Raw genomic sequence first — 21,358 nt, 5'->3', positions numbered from 1 at the left:
TCATCAATTACACAAACACCCTGTCTCGTCCCAAGCAGCTGTTTCCAGCTGCGATCCCCTTGGCTGCTTGCGCAAGGACTCAGTCTGTTTGCCAACTTATTGGAACAGATAATTTTTATTGACATCGCATTGTCAATGTGCACAGATTGCATAATATTTAGAAGAACTGTTACATATCTGTAAGAAATTATTATTTGTTTTTTTTTTTTGGAGTTATATCGTATGAAATATCGACGTACCTAGTAAACTTTTTGTTAGGATATAATAATGTTCTTGATTTAATATACTTAGATGAACTATGGAAATACAAATGTTGATTAATGTTCTTGATTTGATATAGTTGGACTATGGAAAGAAATGTGTTTGTTCAATGAGTTCATAAATGGCAGAAAGAAGGACCGTTTAAATACATTTTAAATATACAAAAACACACAATTAACTTCCGTATTAGAATTACTAGGAGTATGTGTACTCATGATATATAAAAAAATATGCAATTTTGGAATTGACAAAAAAGTTTGGATGCGGTGAGAAGTATAAAGTTAAATAATCTTGCCAAATGTCCTGGACGTATTTAAAATAAATTTGGTACAATAAATACTGGCTGGAATCAGTCAATTAATATATTTTGGAATTAAATTAAATTCAAATTCAAAATCCTTTATTCAAGACATATATGTCACTTATGACGTCAAAAAATTACTAAAAACTAAGGTAAATGACACACGTAATTCTTGCAGCCAGTTTAGTAACTTTTAAGGCTTCTTAATTAAAATATTAAACACTAGCTCTTGCCCGCGGCTTTGCCCGCGTGAATTTATCTGCGAAAGCGGAATTGACAATTTTCATACAAACTTTCACCCCCCATCATAGTCATTTGGGGGTTGATTTTTAGGAAAAAAGTAGCCTATGTTTGAATGATTTTTCTTTAACTACATGCATACCAAATTCCATCAAAGTTTGTCCAGCAGCTTAGCCATGAATGCGGAACAGACAATTTCACATTCATAATGTTAGTATGGATAAACATTATGCTGGTATAGTTAATTGTGTCGTCCATTATTTTCCTCAGAATTTTCCTGTGACACGCACACGACCGTGGGTGTATTGAAGTTCGTTGACCCCATGCGGGCATTAGCTTCCCGTAGCGTAGAGATGCGACATCTAATGGGAATTGATTATCGATGGCGATAACAACTTTATTGCAAACTAAATTACACCAAAACCCAGTTTTGTTTCGTACAAATAGAATATTGACTGAATTAGAAAAATTTCTTAGTAGTTTTTAGCGCGCGGACTCAGTTCTTGTCGTGTGCATTCAGATAAGGTTCTAGGAGGTTATTATAATAATGTGATATGTGAAAATTGAAGTAAATAAATAAATATATTAGGACAAATCACACAGATTGAGCTAGCCCCAAAGTAAGTTTGAGACTTGTGTAATGGGATACTAACTCAACGTACTATATTTTATAACAAATACATAATATAGACAAACATCCAAGACACGGGCCATTCAGAAAAAGGTCATTTTTTCATCACGACCCGTCCGGGGATCGAACCCGGGACTCGGTTTAGAGGCAAGCACATTATCACTGCGCCCCAGAGCTCGTCTAATAATAATTAAGTACATTGTACCTTTATCAAAACTTTATCATATCCATACAGTAAATTAGGGCAGGCCTCGAATAAGATGGCGGAAAAGTTGGCGATAAAAGTCCAAAACATCATGTTTATTACTAACACTGGTGTCAGATTTTAGTAGTAGTCGCATACACACTAGTAAACTAAACTATCAACCAGTGTGAAGGTTTCCTCACGATATTTTCCTTCACCGGAAGCAACTACTACATATGAATCAGATTGTTATACAAACTCATGTGGCACGAGTAGGATTCAAACCTGGGATCTTTCGATCAGAGGCGGACGGTCTTACCCACTCGGCCACCACCGCTTCAATAATATTATTAATATAATATTATCATCAGAGCTAGTATCTAATAGTTCTATGCATATAGAGAGAGTAACAACTCAAAAATTTCGCATTAATTCATGCTTGTTGCCTGGAGTCAGCTGGTGACTGTCCTTGGGTATATTGTGCTGCACTTCAAAGGCTAATGTTATATTTCTAATTGATTATGGCATGGTCTAATCTTAGATCACTCACGCGTGAATTGAATTATGTTTCCATGGTGCAATCAACAGCACATCAAGTTACCCTTCATGAAACCCTATGGCGCGGTAATAGCGAAGAGTTTGCAATGAATTTGGGTAGGTTGATGTGCTCTTGACTGTACATTGTACATGGTACGCATAGCAAATACAGATTACGTGTAAATCGACTATATATACCTACAGTACAATTTTATATTCGGTGCACAAATTTTCACAATACGCTCAGTAAGTAAGTGTATATGGTGGTAAGTATTTGAAACAGCTTCCAAAAAGAAATTAACAGTGAAAGAAGAACGTGAATCCTAATTTTACAACGTGCGATTCGAAAATGACATTTATTGACATCGTTTTCCTTGGATACCGGTTCAGTTTCATTATCCAAATCAGCTCACAAAATATGTGCAGTGTAAAAAAGTTGTACCTATTTATTTATTTTATACTCACAGTACTAAAATGGAAACACGAATATTGAACAGGACAGTTATTCTGTACTCGATATGTGTGATGAAGAGAACAGGACCACTCCATATACTCCATTGGATGTCGTACAAGGCGACTAAGGGACACATAGCCCTAACAGTTGATAGGCAACAATACCGTTCCCAGAGAGGGTTGACGTCAAACGGACAGTTGTGAAAACAAAGCCAAATTTAAAAATATTAAATTTTTACGCGAATCTTGATCTTTGCTAAGATGAAAGAGAGAGACAGTTTCTGTGTCCAATCCCTAAGAAGCAAAAGTCTGAAGTTGCAACTACTAACTTGCAAGATTACTGTTTCAAAGCAAATTGACCTTTAGGGTTTATTATTGAGTGATCAATGTAGCCTGAATAAACTTGCACAGCGATTGCAAGTTCCGAGTAAACTTGTTAACAAGGTAGACCTCACCTCAACATCGGACCGTCGGATGAAGTAATTTACTGTCCTAGGTAAGAGACAAATACAGCAAGCGCGACGCGGGAAGGAGAGTCAGTATCGAAAATCAAAGTCAAGGCATTTATTTAGAAATTAAATCTATATAGGATTTTTCTTTCGGAAATCACAATTAAAATTTTATAGTAATTTTTAAAAAGCTACAAATTGCTAACAATCAAAATAACTTAAGGCCTATAACCTGTTGCCAGAACACGTCTCACATGGCCGACATATATGTCTATCAATTGACTCCAGACACAAGTTGGTTGAACCAAAGAAAACTTGTCCAGGACTAAAACTCACACCGTCTGTCAATATGACACCTCTCTCCAAACCATGGCTTACTGAATATCCTGTCCTGCGTGTTCTACACCTGAACACACAATGAAAGAACTGTATGATGCCACAGATCGTATTGGTCCTCACAAGCTGAGTCGACACGCGAAGCAGAAGATTGGCCTGTTTTGTAACCGTAATCACTCACACGCGCTACGTCATATCGCGTCGCGTCGTGAAGCGTTCTGTCGCTCGCCTATGACGTCGGGTTAGCTCTATCAACCCCGAAGTTAACTTTGAACCAAACAGTGTAATTAGAGAATCTTAGCTAACTTGTAATTAGAACATGTGAGAAAATGTATATAGTAGTTTAAAGAATAGCACAGGCAGGAAACTAGAATTAAGAGTTATTTACCTAGATTGTAATGATGTTAGTGTAAATTTTATTATATTAGTTTTGTTTTTTTTTTGTCTGAGAAAAAGTAGCCTAGATCACTGTTCACTCTTTGAACAACTTCCACACAAAAATCACAATAATTAATTACTTCGTTTTGGCGTGAAAGCAGGAGAAACAAACAAACACACATTCACATTACTGATGTTATTGTCAGCATAGTATAAAGCATCTTATTTTTCTTATTTACGACATCTCATCACATTCAAATATAAATACATCGTAGAAATTGAAAAATAAATTTGACATTCCGCCCACTGCCGGACGCCGGGGACGTGTCCGGTGATCCGGTCCGGATTTATTGGTGGTCCGGGAGTCACTTGACCCGGGAAAAGCAATCAACTTGCGAAAATTATTCATATTTATTTCGATTTGGGCTTATTTTTGGTATCGCTATTTTTGATCCCGTTGATATTTGATTTATTATATAAACGTTGACACGGAAGATAGGACAGGACGCTTTTGCCCAGCAGTGGGATCTAAATAGCATTCATATTTATTTCGATTTGGGCTTATTTTTGGTATCGCTATTTTTGATCTCGTTGATATTTGATTTATTATATACACGTTGACACGGAATATAGGACAGGACGCTTTTGCCCAGCAGTGGGATCTAAATAGCTAGAAAAAAATGAGTTTACATAAAAATAATAGTGAAAAGATTGTATAAAGGAGTAAAGATTTTGGTTAACAAGCCGCTCTAATATCATAAAAGACTGAAGAAAACTGTACACATATTATCGTAAAGCCCCAGATAGATCCGCGTCATAAATATCCGAAAACTCCGCGAAACGCATTAGTTGACATTGCATAGTATAACTTGAGGAATTGCCTAAATCTCCTGCTAACATCATATATGCGAAAGTAACTGAAGATGTATGTATGTGTGTAACTTTCACGCATTGTTATGAAATTTGGTTCACAGGTAATATAACCTGAAATAACACAAAATGTACTTTTTATCCCGAATTTCCCACGAGAGCGAAGCCCCGGGGCGCAGCTATCCATGCTGGTTTGGGAGCGAAGGAAAACAGAAAATATGCCACCTACTTACCTTTCCGTGCTGATTGTAAAAATCAGGAGAAAATCTTAGAAGAAAAAAATAATCTTAAAATAAAAAATCTTAGGAGAATCCTATAAACTAGAGATTCGTCTCATAGCAACCTATTGAATTTAAATCCCGCCTTACAGCTAAAGCAAAAGCAGCTAAATATGGCCTTAGACTTTTGCAAAACCTGGCTTTGTCTACCCCGTAAGGTATAAAGAAATAATACTGAATGTAAGATGACAAGATTTCATATTCCAGTCACGGGCTAAAATCACGATTTTCTCATCGAAATCAGGAAAAGTGACCACAATGAAAGCAATATGATTCCGGTCACGAGCAATGTTCAAAACAAAGGTTATAGAAAAAAACAATTGTCCCTAGGGCCTCTAACCGAAATCATTACGTTACTGTCTCATTTAACGTCAGTCAAACTTTACTAAACGCTTTTCTATTTGGCGCACGATTTCTCTCAAAGTTTCCGGAAAACTTTTTCGGTAATTACGAAAAATTGTCTTGTCGACTTGTTTATTACTAGCTTTCTTTTCTATAACTAGCTACTCCCCTGGGCTTCGCTCTCGTGAGAATTTCGGGATAAGAAGTACCCTATTCGTTTTTCCATGTTATATTCTACCCATGTACCAATTTTCATAAGAATTCGTCTAGTAGATTTTGCGTGAAAGAGACATACATACATCTTCATAAACTTTCGCAATTACGTACACACACATGGTCACAACACGACCATTATCTATTACCAAATGAGAGTACTGTAGTGTAGTAAATGTAGGTACATCATGTACCTATCCCATCACAACAATATGATAGTTAATTAAGGGCTAATACGCTACTTCGGGAGGCTTCACCGCACGGCCCTTGGGACCTACCCTACATTTGCCCTCAGGCTTCTATTACACATATTTGATTTATGTGTCATGTCTCGCTTTTTATATTATTACCAGTGACGCCCCGTGGTTTCGCTCCCGTGAGAATGTCGGGATGAAATTACTCTGTGTGTTATTCCAGGTTATATTCTATCAGTGTCTATCAGTATTCTACTAAAGTTTAATAAGAATCCGTCAAGTAGATTTTTCATGAAAGAGTAACAGACATACACATATACAACATCACAAACTTTCGCATTTATAATATTACTGGGATTAGTAAGATGTGTACAAGTTAGAACATTGTATACTTTAACGGGTTCCGTACTCGAAGTAAGGCCCTATGTATGTACTTGCACACTAGCGCCACTGCCGTTATCACTTGAAAAAGTTTACTCACGTGACTATATAGTTGTGGCAGTCGTAGAAAGCATGAACTTACCTGAAAAAAAAAATACATTTCAGTAAGTTTTGACCAAAAATAAGAAAGACATTAAAATATTATATTCACACAAACACACACTTACGTTAAACATATCTATTGTAACAATTAATTATTAAAAAATATTAATTTCCTTCAACATGTACCTTTCATACAGTAAAAATATATTTTCCCGTGGGAAATTCACGCGGGCTAAGCCGCGGGCAAGTACTTGTAAAACATAAATGCCTGAAGCAATATTAAGTTAATATTTTATATGAATATGTTGTTCTTGTAAACAAGATAATACTTAAGTATATGCTACGATAATCTGAACAGATGCAATTTGCCAATCACCGATGAATTTACATGAAATAGAACTTTAAATGTAAGAACTGGAATATATTAATTACTATTTAACATTATCCACAAGGCTGGTGGGTTGTCAGTTTGTAAGTAATGCGTATATTAATCGGTATGTTTTTTTACGATATATTGAAATGTATATTTATGCCCATAATAGCCTGTTTAACCGCGACTTCGTCAGCGTTACTGCTGACAGCATAATTATATTTTTGTGATTTATTTGTTTACCAATTCACGACTCTAATTTTGATATATAGGAAACGATAAGAGTGAGACCAAAAAATAAAATAAAAAGGAAAGAAAAAAATGCAAAAATGTATAATATTCTCTCCGGCGGGGAATCGAACCCCGGTCTCCCGCGTGACAGGCGGGGATACTGACCACTATACTACCGAAGACTTATCAACACTTGCGAAATTCTGGTATAAGAAATCATATCGCATATTTAGGTACAACTAGGTTACTACACTAATCATTATAAATGCGTCTGTCTTTATGTAAATTTGTGACGCTTTCCGCGAAAGCGTCACAAATTTCGTCGACTAGACAAAGCCGACAAGAAAAAAACAAGTCGACAAGACAATTTTTCGTATTAGTACGTTTGGACAGGAAAGCGTCACAAATTTACCAGTGATAGTCCACTGGTCAAGCTACGGGCAACAGCTAGTTTGATCTAAATAAAAGAATTTAAAAATATTTTTATATATTTACAGTATGCTTTGACTTGCCTCAATCAATTGAATATTTAAACTATAATTCGTCTTTTGGACGAATTAAGGACAAAATTTATTTTCTAATACGCACAACATGAGCAAACATTAGTGTTGTAATCTATTTACTTGAGCAAAATTATCGGCAACCCCAAGGTCGCTCAAAAAAATTAAATAACACTCTACAATGAGATTAATATATTCTACGTTTTATCATAATTATTCCTATATACTTATTAGGTCATATTTAAGAACGACTATTCCATTGATATATACTTTGAGAGCATAATGTATTTCTTCATTGCCCGCTTACAGTTTCATCATATAGTAATATGTCCGCGGCTTCGCCCACTTGTATTTCCCACGGGAACATTTATATTACTTTTACGGGATGAAAGGTAACCGATGTCCTTCTCCGTTCTTCAAACAACATGTACCTACTTATTATATTATATAATTTCATTTCATGAAGATTGATTGAGTAAATAGAGCGTAAAGAGATTCGAACAATTCGATTCAAACTTACTTTCGGTTTTACAATATTAGCTAGTGTAGCGACTTCTGCAAGCATGAGATGACGACTGCACGGCGCTATGAACAAGAGTTTCACGCCTGCGCCACAACACAGCCGTCACTGCATTTCTGCGAGCGTTGAGACAGTTCGAGTTTCATTTCTGCAGTATACTCTCCAACACTAAGTAGTATTAGTATAGATTATATAATTATTTTATCTACGGTATAGATATAGGTTTGATTTCAGTACAGTATGATATCTTTTGAATTGGCATCATTTAATGAAACTACAGACACGGCGAAAAATATTTTTAAATTATTTTTATGCACAGAATCACATACCACCACACAACTGTCTCTCATCTCCGCGTGTTCCCGGCTGCGTACGGTGCTATGACGCCGCGAAGCCAGGGTTCAGGGATCAAGAATAACGCATACTGAAGATTCAGCTGTCATTTTTCAACCACGTCAATCATAGGGAAAACTATTGTTGCTTATCGGCCGCCTAGAGGATATTACCCTTAGTCGCCTCTTATGACATCCACGGGAGGACGAATGGCCCTCTATAATTCTAAGACGGAACCACATGCCACAAAATCTCATCAATAAATTCTCAAAATTTACAAATTAATAGGTACACAAACTACAGTTAGATTGTAGGATTTGAACCTAACAAACATACATACAATGCAATTTAAGAAAATATATAAATGTCGAGTTTTGTTGTAGAGATACTTTATTGCAAACCCACTTAAAACCGACGTATATATACAAGTGAATTCTAGTTTTAATTTGTGCTAGGTCTGGCTACGACCTAGATAGAAAATTGCCAGTATGTATATGTTAATTTATAGATATGAAAGGCAGTAGTAATATACCCTAGGATTATGTCAAGATAGTGCGAAGTAATATTTCGAAATTATATATGATTGCTACCTACAAAGCGTGGCACACTATTTTCAATAATTGCAGGTTTTTGCTCGTAAGTTCATGCGTGCGTCGAAATATACATTTTCTGCAATCCCGTGGGATTCAGATAAAGATATTTAACCTGTGATTGTAATATTATTCGCACCATTTACGTGTTTTCATAAAAAAAAACGCCCAAGGGGTGACAAAAGGGATGAAAGTTGATAATTAACAAGTTTTTTTAACAAAATGTCAAATTTTGCCACAAGTTTTTTTTTGTCGTCGGAAAGATCTTGTGTTATTTAACGCCTGACAAAAAACCCATGTCCGTGCTGTAAACCGTTGAGGAGCCTCAAATGCACCCATCAAAAACTGCTTTACTCGGTAATAGCATAGTATGTATGGCACCGAAATTTACAACAAAATTCCAAATCAATATAAAAGCTTAAATTTAAATCTATTTAAAAAGCACCTCAAGTCTTTATTAACTGATAAATGTTATTATACTTTAAATGATTTCTTTAATGATAGACTCGGATAGAATTTAGGGCTAGTATACATTATAATTCTTTTTTGTTTTGGATTTGTAGTGGATAGCATGCTCCTCTTTATTTATTTATATTTGCATACCTACATTCGGTAAAACGTGTAGGTCTAATTCATTTTGACATCAATTTGTCTATTTGTACTCATGTTTTTGGCAAATAAATGTTTTCTTTCTTTCTTCCTCCTCCAGACAAACAAACATCGTGACAGGTGATATATAAAAGCTTGTAAAAAATCTTGGGCAGTGCCGCGGTCTACAGCTGGTAACTAATTAACATGTAAAACACTAAAGTCCTCCAACGGTCCAAATATTCTCGAAATTACTCCAACTTATTGAGACCTATATCGAATTTCCAAATTGCACCGAATATTCATCGACTTAGGCCGAGGGCCCGAATCCTTTTATTCCTTGCGACTAAATTATAATTATTTAAATCAACTCCTTTGTTAGACCCTATTACTATGGAAATGTATAACAGACTTCTGTAAATTAAACAGACTTAGATGCTATCCCAACCAATATTATATATGCGAAAGTAAGTTTGTTTGTTGGTTACCTCTTCACGCATTATGAGGTTTGTTTTTTAGGTCTTTTAGCACGTTACAATTATAATATCATTACGGTAATAAAACACCATACCGAAACTCGACCGTGGCGGTCGAATTTAGCCTACTTGACATAAAGAAAAAACAATTATAATGAACTGTATTTCATTCGACAGAAAATGAAAAAACCAATAAATGTTTTATGTTTAAACGAAGAAAGAGGGTAAAATTAAATTAATCATAAATAACTAAGGTAAAGCTAACCAAGAATGGTTACCTTAATCCCGCAGAACTCAAAAGCCCGCGGCGGCGATGAGGAAAAATAATAGGATTAATTATATTATGCCAACACTTGCCGTAAAAAGTAGGAGCATAAATTGGCTTTTGTTGCGTACGCTCTCTGGGGAAAAACGAGTTCGCTAGTAAAAATATAAAAACTAAATTAGAAATTTAAGAAACCCCTGACTCCGATGTCACTGGCAACATTTTATCTGCTTAATAAAATATGACATTTTTAAAACGGCTGGATGCAAATTTTCAAAACATAACTAAGAACATTCTCTTAAATTATCTTTCTTCATTAGCGACGGACAGACATACAGATACATAGACAAACACGTTAAACTTATACCTCATACTCATTCTCTTAAAAAAGCATCGTAAATATAAAAAAAAAACACGCAATATTGGACACAAGATGTTTCTGTTTTGTCATATTACTATAAAACGATAGTCATATAGGTACCTAATCAATTTTGACAGAAATGTCAAATGTCACTATCCTAAATTTTAATCACCAGCTATTGTATTATAATAAATCTAAAGTAACATACCTATTATAATTAATGATAGAAAATTGAAATATTACTATTTGATTATGTAAATGTTAAATGCACAATGGTATTTAAACACGTTAATTAAATGCCACTTTAGTTCATCAGTTTTATGAATTACGCGATTTACTATTTTTTGTTTTGATTATTGTTATTGTAAATGGCTTTGCTTTTTAACTTCAAAATTATGACGTAACAAGATATGCCACATAAGCTCCTTACAAATTATAGTTTTTGACGTTAGAAAATAATATGATTTGATCACTTGGAAAGTGGCCTATTAAAAATTTGTGGTTATAATTTTCCACCAACTACAATCTTCTTGTGTGTAGGCCGAAAATGATTATTATGTTCCAAATTAGCTATATTTATGCAAATGTTTGAGAAAAAAAAATGCGTTGAATGTTCGTTTATCTTTTAATATAATATACTCATATAAATATTAAATTGCGCAGTTATAAGTATAGATTTCAGGGTGACTTAGTCTCGATCACGTTTTTTAGTTTCGAATCTACTACTTCTGGCTAGAAGAACATCCAACCACTATCCGATAAAATTTGCTACTTAATAAACCCTGAGAACCATTTTGGTTCTACATGTGATTATACCGTGGGGCTGAAAAGGAAAGAAAGTTAAAATAAATTAAACAATTAAAAAATAATGAAAAGTTAAACAACCGTTCTTGTTGAATATTGCATTTATTGTTTTAATGAATCGTTTTAAAACCTCTTATCATGTTTCATATTATGAAACTGTTTTTATTTTTGAAATGCATGATCTAGTTAAAACACGCAAGTCCATTTAAAGTGTAAATTGAAAGCGACTTAAGACATAACCCCTAATCTCTGCTTAACTCCATGGGATACAGGTGCGACAATATGTATGTAGGTTATTCATTATTAACTTTAGTCTAAAATATTTATAAGTACATTGAATCAATATATTTCACAGTAACCCTTAGTATAATATACGTGACTCAGACATTATAGGCGTTTAATTGACAATGGGGTGTAATCAAGAGGCGACGACGCGGCGGCTCCACAGCCTCTGTGTATATTTGTAACGAAAACATGTGTGAAATAATATAAGCCACTTTATTTTTTAAACTACCTATGTACGTGTACCATGTCTTCTTGGCATTTGGACGAAATAATCGGCTAAAAAATCGTAGAAAATCAATATTTAAAAAATTCGATCGAAATATAGAACTTTGCAAATATCATGTGTATTATTTTCCATTGCGTGACGAAAATGGTAATAAAAATTGTCACTCAAATTATCATGTAAATATTCAAAGTATCATAATTATTCTGCACACTGAATTTACGTTCAGTATTTTTCTGATAAAAAATGGAAAATACTATGCGTTTATAACCATTTGTTTCACGAAAATCCGACGGAAATTCATTGAGATTCTAATTTTAATGAGAGAATTGAGATGCTAAAATAGGTACTTTTTAAAAAATCATACAAATGTATGTTTTTTATTATGGCCACGGCTTTATTTAAGAGTGATGTATAAAATCACTCTTAAGTAAAGCCTTAAGTACATCACTCTTAAGTAAAAACATTGTTTTTACATAAATTAAATTAACTTTATTTTTTATTTTATTTTAATAACATCACTGCATACTACGTAGTATAAAACAAAGTCGCATCGATATGTACACTTAGATCTTTAAAACTACGTAAAGGATTTTAACGCGGGTTTTATAATCAAAATCAAATCATTTATTCAGATATTAACCCTGCACAGGCACTTTTTCACGTCATGTTCTAAATTAAATTATATTTACCAAAGCTACAAACCACTAGCATTTCGGAACGACCACTGCTGAGAAGAAATGCCGAAACTCATTCAAACAAGTGTTGGTCCCTATCATGCCAGAAGGGCTTACCATTTTTTAATTATAAATTTATGTATAATTTTCTATCAGTAATATAACAATGTAAGTACACAATAAAGTACATGGTCAAAAGGTATACTGAAACATATTATGATTGTGATCAAGTGCTGATGAAAGGAAAAAAAAAACATTACAGATAGCGTGATTCCAGAGGAAGGTTTAGGAGTACAAATTCTAGTGACACATATAATAAAAACATGATATGAGCGTGGGTGAACATGGTAATTGATTTGCGTTATCAGCTGTCACCAAGTGGTTGTCATGACGTCAGTAGCTGACGTCCGACATCTAAAGGGTTCAGCCCACTTCTATTACACGAGTATGGCAAATTAATATCAGTATTTATGATTGAGCTACACTAGTTTTTTTGTTAGCTAGTTTTTATAGAAGCGGTGGTGTAATGGTTAAGACGCCCCCGCCTGTGGATCGAATGGTACCAGGATCAAATCCTACTCGTGCCACAGAGTTTGTTACCAATTTGACTCATTTATAATAGTTTTCATCGTCCACCACTTCCGATGAAGGAAAACATCGTGAGGAAACCTGCACACCGGTTGATTATTATTACCTTGTGTATGAAATGGAGAAGGCAATGGAAAACCACTCCATTAATAATGCCAAGAAAGTTGTTGTGTGTGTTTCATTCCACGTGATGACCACGACCCTCGGCCATGAGGAATACGACTATGAAGAAGAAGTATTTTTCGTTAAAAGTTTCAGTGAATATGTGAAAATAACAACTAACAACTCATCCGCTATAAGAGAGCTAACGGTTTTCAAACGGTTGAAAGCACATTTTCCAAATATAGCCAAAACATTTTCGATTAAATTAAATTATCTTTAAAAAAAAACCGTCGTATCGTCACGTAGATTTCACAGGCATTCGTTATCTTATTTCTAGAGTAAAGAAACGGCCAAGCCACACGTTTTAACTAGAATGTAGAGTATGTGAAGTTAGGTCTGGTAAAGTTAGGGCGCATATATCATCATATTAGCTCTACATGAGATCTTACTACTTTTTCATACATTTTGACTAAAGTGTAGAGTTTGTGAAGCAAACTAGACTCGGCAACATTTTTACATGAAAATGTTTTTAGTGGGCTTTGTTTTTCTATATTTTTTTAATAGATCGATCAGAGAGATTTCATGCCTCCGTAAGCAGATAATATACTATTTAAAATTGTAACAAAACAAACAACGAACAGCATTGTTTTAAAAACGCGAGCACATATTGATCTAACATATCTAATATAAGTTCTATATAGCTATAGTAAATGATAATATAGTATCGTCGTTTAGTATCCCATAACAAGTCTCAGACTAACGACACTGACACATTTTTCCACATTTTCGCGTCCATTACGGTTTTTTCTGCTCGGCACTTAATTTTACTGTCACCGCCCGCGGCTCTGGATGGAAAACTAATGGAAATATTAATATTACGTTTAATCAATTGGTCACTACATTACCGGGTTAGAAGATTATTAAACTGATACATATTTTCATCCGATTGGTACATACGGGACCTGCTCCCGGCGAGATAACTCCTCAAGGGTGAGTATGACTTTTTCACGCATTGAATGAAACTTCTGACGAAAAATAATGTTATATAAACTCTGAATTAGCTCATCAAGGGGTGAACCGATTTGGATGCGATTTTTATCTTTGATAGCTATTGTTTATGCCGTGGTTCTGAAATATGTTTGATCAAAATCGATTCAGCCGTTCAAAAGTTATAGCGAAATTAATATAGAAAGTTGGGAGTTCTTTAATTTGTCTAACAAATAAACTTGTATTCACAAAGTCCCCCGTACAGTCAACAGCACATCAACCTAGCCAAATGACTCTGAAACGGTTTTCCGACAATACCTTCGTCTACGAACGTTTCGTTGACAGAATGTCTCCTCTATTCTGTCGGCGAATCGTTCGTAGATGAAGGGTTCTGTCGTTCAAACGCCCGATGTTGAAACATTCTGTGGACGAAACGTTCGTAGAGGAAGCAATTGTCGGAGAACCGTTTCAGACTCTAGCCAAATTCATTACAAACTCGCCGCAATTCATTGTTGTTCATGCAGGGTACCATGATGTGCTGTTGACTGTACGATGACTGAAGATCTCCAGTTGCAGGTAATTTAAATATAATTTATTTTCCGAATACTTAAAAATGCGTGAATCTGAACGGCTCGTTATGTCTCTTCTCAGATGATTTTCTCTTCAAGCGAAATGCTAATTGGATTCTGGTTAAAATGTTTCTAAGATTTCACTTAATAAGTGAAATAGGGGAATACAATTTATATAGATATACAGGTACGGTCGGCTGAAAAGGTCCATACACATGTTTGAACCTTATTCCACGACCGTACAGTCGATTTTCTTAAACTCTCAGTATTTACGCGGAAGTTCGGTATTTCATAAATGGAAAAATAAGAATGTGATGTTGACGCGGGAACAAGCTAATTTAAAATAATGTGTATACAAAATCCTAACTAATATTATAAATGCGAAAGTAAGTTTGTTTGTTACCTCTTCACCAAATATCATTCATCCCGGAAAAATAACTGTGCCCGTGGAAAAACTTTGCGATCGAAGCCGCGTGCAACAGCTAGTTGTAAATATGTGTAAAACAGAAATAGGTGCGTATAAAATATCATACCCTTTGTCCTATTCGTATGTTTGAAACTAGTTTTTAGAATCGTGTTACAGGATGCTCGGCGGTAGAAAGTGTACCGTATTGTGTAAAACCGGCTGCGCTCAGTTTGTTATCTCGTTCTGTAAACTATATTTACACATCTAACTGGTATGTCGGTACATATCACCACAACTTGGGCTCCCGAAGGGCGCAGGCGTCGAAGCAGACCACGAGCAAGAAGGCGGGATGATTTAGACAAGTTTCAGCGTGGTTGACAACGAAAGGCTCAGGATAGAAGACAAAAGCCACCCGCCTATGCCCAGCAGTGGGACACATAATACAGGCTATTAAAAAAACTGTTATGTAATATTAGGAGCTTATGATTTTCAAACAACTGAAGAACCAGACGTCTCAAAGTTACAATAATAACTCATAATGCAATAATTCAGTAGATGTCGCAACATCTTAATCACACTTAACTTAATCACGCACTTAATCACGCATGATTAAGTGATAAGCATCCGATCCGGAAGGGATATAAATACTAAATCTTTACATATAAAAATCTTCTACTTCTATTTCTTACCATCTCACGCAGTTTATAATACGCAATGTTAATACTCGACACTGTTTGGTCTATTTTTCAGAAACTATACTATATAACTCCAGTCTGCGTCTGTTTGTATGAACGCGATAAACACAAAAAACTACCGGGCGTATTTTTACGGTTTTCACCAACAGACAATGTGATTTCTGAGGAAGGTTTTTGTAAGTATATCATGTATAATGGTTTTATTCGAGCAAAGCCGGGACGGGCTGCTAGTAACTAATAAATAAAAGGCTTGTGTATCCACAAACAAATACTAAGCTAACTATTTTGTATATGACATCCATTTTTCAGCACGGATTTACGCAAAGCCTTCTTTGTGTAATTCTATATAGAAAATCCTACATTCAAGAACTTGGAGGATTCAAATTTAAATTCAATTGAATTTGAAATTCGCTGGATTTAAAAACACATTTTCATTTATATGCCAAAACTCAAGCGGGTATGTCCTTAACCTGCCCGCATTAGTTCGCGTTATGAGTTCAAAATAGTAATTAATAGTAATGAACCGTTTTTAATGAATGAATTAATAGTAAAGTACCTAGATAATGTTATGAAGATTCGTGCACAATTGTCAGTTCGACTTTTCTACATTAGAAAGTAAATAAAAACTAAATTCAAAATTAAAGAAACCCCCGACTCCAGAGTCGGTATCATCTCATATGCTAGAAAAGATCTGCGGTATCTAAACGGCTGGAAACACATTTTCCAAACATTGCTAGAACATTCTCGATTAAATTCGCTTTTAAATAATAAAAAACTAGATCAAAATCGGTTCAGCCGGTTGACTTCATTGATGCCACGGACAGGCACGATACAGAAATACAGATACATTATTATAATTATCCCCCTTCTGTTGTCGGGGGTTAAAAATATGGATTCGACCTCAAAATTTACTTATTTAGTTTATAATGAACTAGAACGTAGTATCAGATTTAAAAAGGGCCAATTTGATTCATAAAATTGATGAGTTTAAATTAAATCAAAGGTAAAAATACAATTTTCTGTAACCATTCAACTCATCCAATTGGCAGCTTTGAAAGATTTTGTTTGGTATTAAATGTCACCAAGGCAAAACAAGGGATATAGGTTAAAGCTAAGTAAGTGGAAGTAACAGGTCGGTTAACATTATGACGACGCGAATGCGTGAACACAGCGTAATTTGTATGAGAGCTTTTATTTACCGCAATGAGAAACCAGCAATGTATACCGAAGCCGCCAATGTTTGGCGAACTGTTCGACGACAGCGTGGGGTCGGCATCAGACAGGCAGTAGTGCAGGAGACTATATGCTATTCCGACCTCATAAATTAAAATAAATAAATAAATAAATTAGGACAAATCACACAGATTGAGCTAGTCCCAAAGTAAGTTCTAGACTTGTTTTATGGGTAATATAGTATCGTTGAGTTAGTATAACTCAACGATACTATATTTTATAACATATACATATATAGATAAACATCCAAGACCCGGGCTAATCAGAAAAAGATCATTTTCCATCATGACCCGACCGGGGATCGAACCCGGGACCTCTCGGTTCAGAGGCTTTACCACTGCGCCACCGAGGTCGTCAAATAATAAATAAATAAATATAAATAATAAATAAATAAATTCCGATAAGGTAGGCGGAAGATTTTAATATTTTCTCTTTCGTTCAATCTGATTCTAATTATTTAACTTTATATTTCACTATATGTTGCCCGGGGCTTTGCTTCCGTTGGAATTTTGAACTAAAATATAGCCTATAGCAATCTTGGATAATGTACCTTTGTAATTGGTGGTAGAATTTTTGAAATCTGTTTGGTAGTTTCGGAGATTGCCAGCCTCAACATACAAATTTATAAACTCACAAATGCGTACCTCTTTATGATAATAGTATAGATTTCCTTTTATCTTAACTTTTTTGTTATTAGTTATAGCTTGTTTTGTATGTATTACCTTATATATAAGTATATATAGTTTTCGTCCAAACCTTCTCAAGCTGGAAATCAGTTGTTACTTGTGCCTTTTTGTTACTATGTTATTGTTAGCAAATTCAAATTTGAATAATTTATTCAGAAATTACACCTTCACAGCCGATTTTTCATGTCAAATTTGTTATTATATTAATTTCTCAAAAGGCTACAAACTACTGGCACTTCGGAACGATCACTGCTGAGAAGAAATGCCGAAATTCATTCAGAGTCAATCCCTATAGTGCCAGAAGGGCTTACCATTATTGATTCTTACAAAGTTTTTCATTTTGTTACTATTTTTTTAGTTATAATTATATATGTATTAAATGTCATCCTGTATATATGAGGATATATAGGTCCTGTAGACATTATAATAATTGCATATATATACATATATATTATACAGTGACATACTATTGCCCGGAAACCAAAGCAAACTAATGCTCCCATCACATCTCCAATTTGCCTTCGCCGTCGCGCCGCCCGCCCCACTGTCGCGCCGCCCGCCCACGCACCACATACAAAATCTTCCGTCTATTTGAATATTTCACGACTCAACACTTGATTTTGATGGCGTTTTGTATGCGAAAAACAACTGGCGATAATTTACATGCTAATTGTCCGACTGGTGAAAAAAGGAGTGTTCGTTTACAAAATTTTAAGTTACGAGACCCTGGTGCCACGCCTTTTCCGTGTTTCGTTCCCGACAATTTTTTATTTTATTTTTTATTAGACATTTATTCCGTCCAATATTTCTTTCATTCTTGTTTTTAGAATTTGTTGTTATACTTAGTGGCAACAGAACAGGTTATATATTTATATAACCTGTGGATATTCCAACTATCTAACTATACATGTCTAACGAATTGGCTGTATGGGCTAGTATCCTTTGCCTCCTCAATGAAACGAGGGAATAAACAAGAAAAAAATAGGATAGACTGACCGATGGATTGACAGCAATGTTTTCATAAGGTTCCTTTTTAACCCCCCGACGTAAAAAGACGGGTGTTATAAGTTTGACCGCAAAGTGTGTCTTTCTGTCTGTGTACGTGACACCGTAGCTCATCAATGGGTGAACAGATTTGGATACGGTTTCAAAATTTGATAGCAAATTTTTATGCGGTGGTTCTTAGATATGTTTGATCAAAATCGGTTCAGCCGTTTAAAAGTTGTAGCGAAATGAATATTGAAAGTCGGGAGGTTTTTAATTTGAAAGGTTTTTTAAAAAATAATTAGCCTTTAGATACGAAACCCTAAAATCTGTGCTAGAAGGTTAATCCGGTATCCAAATTAAATAATATTTGATAAACAAATAAACGAAAACATAAAATTATATAAAAACGTTTAACCTTTTATTTGCAAACCCTTAAACATTAATTTAGATCATGTATATTTAATATAAATAAGGGACGGAAAACCAAGGGATGAGAAAAAATATTTTGATACAGTACTTTTAAGTTACACTCCAAAAAATTATTTGGCGTGCCGTATGGCAAGAATTTAACAAATTTGTTTAGATAAATCAAAAATCACTTAATTAATTGCATTAACTAATTATTTACACTACATGCAACAAAACCTAAATTTTATTTCTGTTTACTTGAAATAATTTTATAGCACATAAAATAATACAAAATGTTACAAAAATTAAGGCGAATCCAACCGCTTGACCTAAATTGTCTTCTTCATAGTCGTATTCCTCATGGCTGAGGGTCGTGGTCATTACGTGGAATGAAACACACACAACAACTTTCTTGACATTATTAATAGAGTGGTTTGCCATTGCCTTCTCCATTTCACACGCATGTTAATAATAATCAACCAGTGTGTAGGTTTCCTCACGATGTTTTCCTTCACCGGAAGCAAGTGGTGGTCTATGAAAACTACTATACATAAGTCAGATTGGTATACAAAGTCATGTGGCACGAATAGGATTAGAACCTGGAAACCCACCACCGCTTCTGAAATTGTCTTAAATGAACTAAAAAAAGTGTCCACATTATTTCACGAAATTAGGTGTGAATTTAAAGGATATGAAAGATTTCACTAGTCGTGATTAATCTTATTCGCAGGCTACAACTACACGAGCCAGATGTTGTCTCACAATTTTATGTCAAAAATAGCACCCCTGGCCTCTCAAAATGAGGCGTGGGCGTTCCATTTTACGCAATATCACAAAATCAGTGGAACGTCCCATTTTACGCAAAATATGCCCGTGCAATTTCCCCCTTGTTTTGCCAAATAATTGCGTTTCAACAGACTTTCTTGCGGTCATTTGTCAGTGGGTACGTGAGCGACAATGCGAGGATTCTGTAATTAATGACGTGACAAAACGTCCCGTCTCAAAACGTCACGTTTCAGCCCAATGGATTTAAATAGATGAACGTATAAAACAGTGGAAAAAAATTCTGTACAATGAATATACAAGTTTATTTGTTAGAAAAACCCCGGACTTTCAATATTCATTTCGCTACAACTTTTGAACGGCTGAACAGATTTTCATGAAACATGCCCAAGAACACTCGGGATAAAATTATATGACACAAAAAAAAAACTAAACGAAAATCGGTTCATCCGTTTGGGAGCTACGATAACACAGACAGATACATAGATACACGTTAAACTTTTAACACCCCTCTTTTTACGTCAGGGGTTAAAAATTATTTTTGGTTATGCTGACGTCGAATAAGTTGCGATGACTGCTGCTCGTCGGACAGGCTGTATAGAAATAGATCCGAGTTCTATTAATATAGTTGTAGGTATGCCTCATTACCTCAACTCTACTCTCGATTTTCCCAGACTCTTCCGGAGTCCAGGGTCCGGGCAACAGAAATTAAAAAACTTCTCATACTTAGTAGTTAAAAAAATATCCATTGGGCTGAATCTTGGTCGATTTTCGCCCGGGAGTTTGCCCGTTAGATGTGACGATAAAAACATGGCGGTACGGCTTCGCCATACTAATTTAAGCTTTTGACGGCTCGTCAGCTTTGTATGGGGTGTGGGAGGATTTTCGCCAGAACTGACACAGTTTTTTGTGATAAATAATAAATATTGTACCTACATAAACGATATATATATATTTTGCATTTCATCAGTTTTATTGGTAAATTTATTATTGAGATGAGATAAGTTTGCAATCATTTTTTTTAAATAATTATATGCAAATTAGTCTAAAACAAAAATAGACCAAATCGAAAACAAAGGAAACCAGTTGATAAGATTTAATTTGTTTAAAACGTTAGTAAATAAAGTAATAACTTTAAAATAATTAATTGGATTTTAAGAATACTTCATCCCACCAAATAGTAGTACAGAAAAGTACCTACATCAAGTAATACGATCAAAAAAAACTGGAGTTTATTGTGTGCAGTCAAAAAGGCAAAAATATGTACAAGAACAAAATGCAATGATATTATAATATTCAATTAATAACTGTTTAAATGTATATTTAGATTCCAAGATCAAAACTTTACCTAACACAGATATCTCAAGCCAGACAACAACTCACGGACAGTTTTTTCTTCTAAAGTTTTCTTCTTAAACTTTCGACGTCGAGTTTCCTGCAGTTATCAATAGCAGTTAAATATAAGTGCATAAAAAAACGAACTGCAACATTATCAATTGCAGTTTTGATTTTAAATTTTGTTTCTGTTAAAAGAACCGCGG

General features: G+C 34.8%; 1 protein-coding gene and 1 non-coding gene across 4 annotated transcripts in view; both read right to left on the bottom strand.

Annotated features, from left to right (window-relative positions):
- LOC128671554 (terminal nucleotidyltransferase 5C-like) overlaps positions 1-21,358 on the bottom strand; it is a 206,489-nt gene that overhangs the window by 103,108 nt on the left and 82,023 nt on the right. The gene's annotated exons all lie outside the window — the stretch shown is intronic.
- On the bottom strand, positions 6,862-6,933 carry TRNAD-GUC (transfer RNA aspartic acid (anticodon GUC)). The gene has a single exon. It is a non-coding gene; the product is annotated as a tRNA-Asp (tRNA).

Source organism: Plodia interpunctella, chromosome 7 (assembly GCF_027563975.2).
Source record: "Plodia interpunctella isolate USDA-ARS_2022_Savannah chromosome 7, ilPloInte3.2, whole genome shotgun sequence".
Lineage (NCBI taxonomy): Eukaryota > Metazoa > Arthropoda > Insecta > Lepidoptera > Pyralidae > Plodia > Plodia interpunctella.
This window is presented reverse-complemented; position numbering and strand designations above follow the sequence as displayed.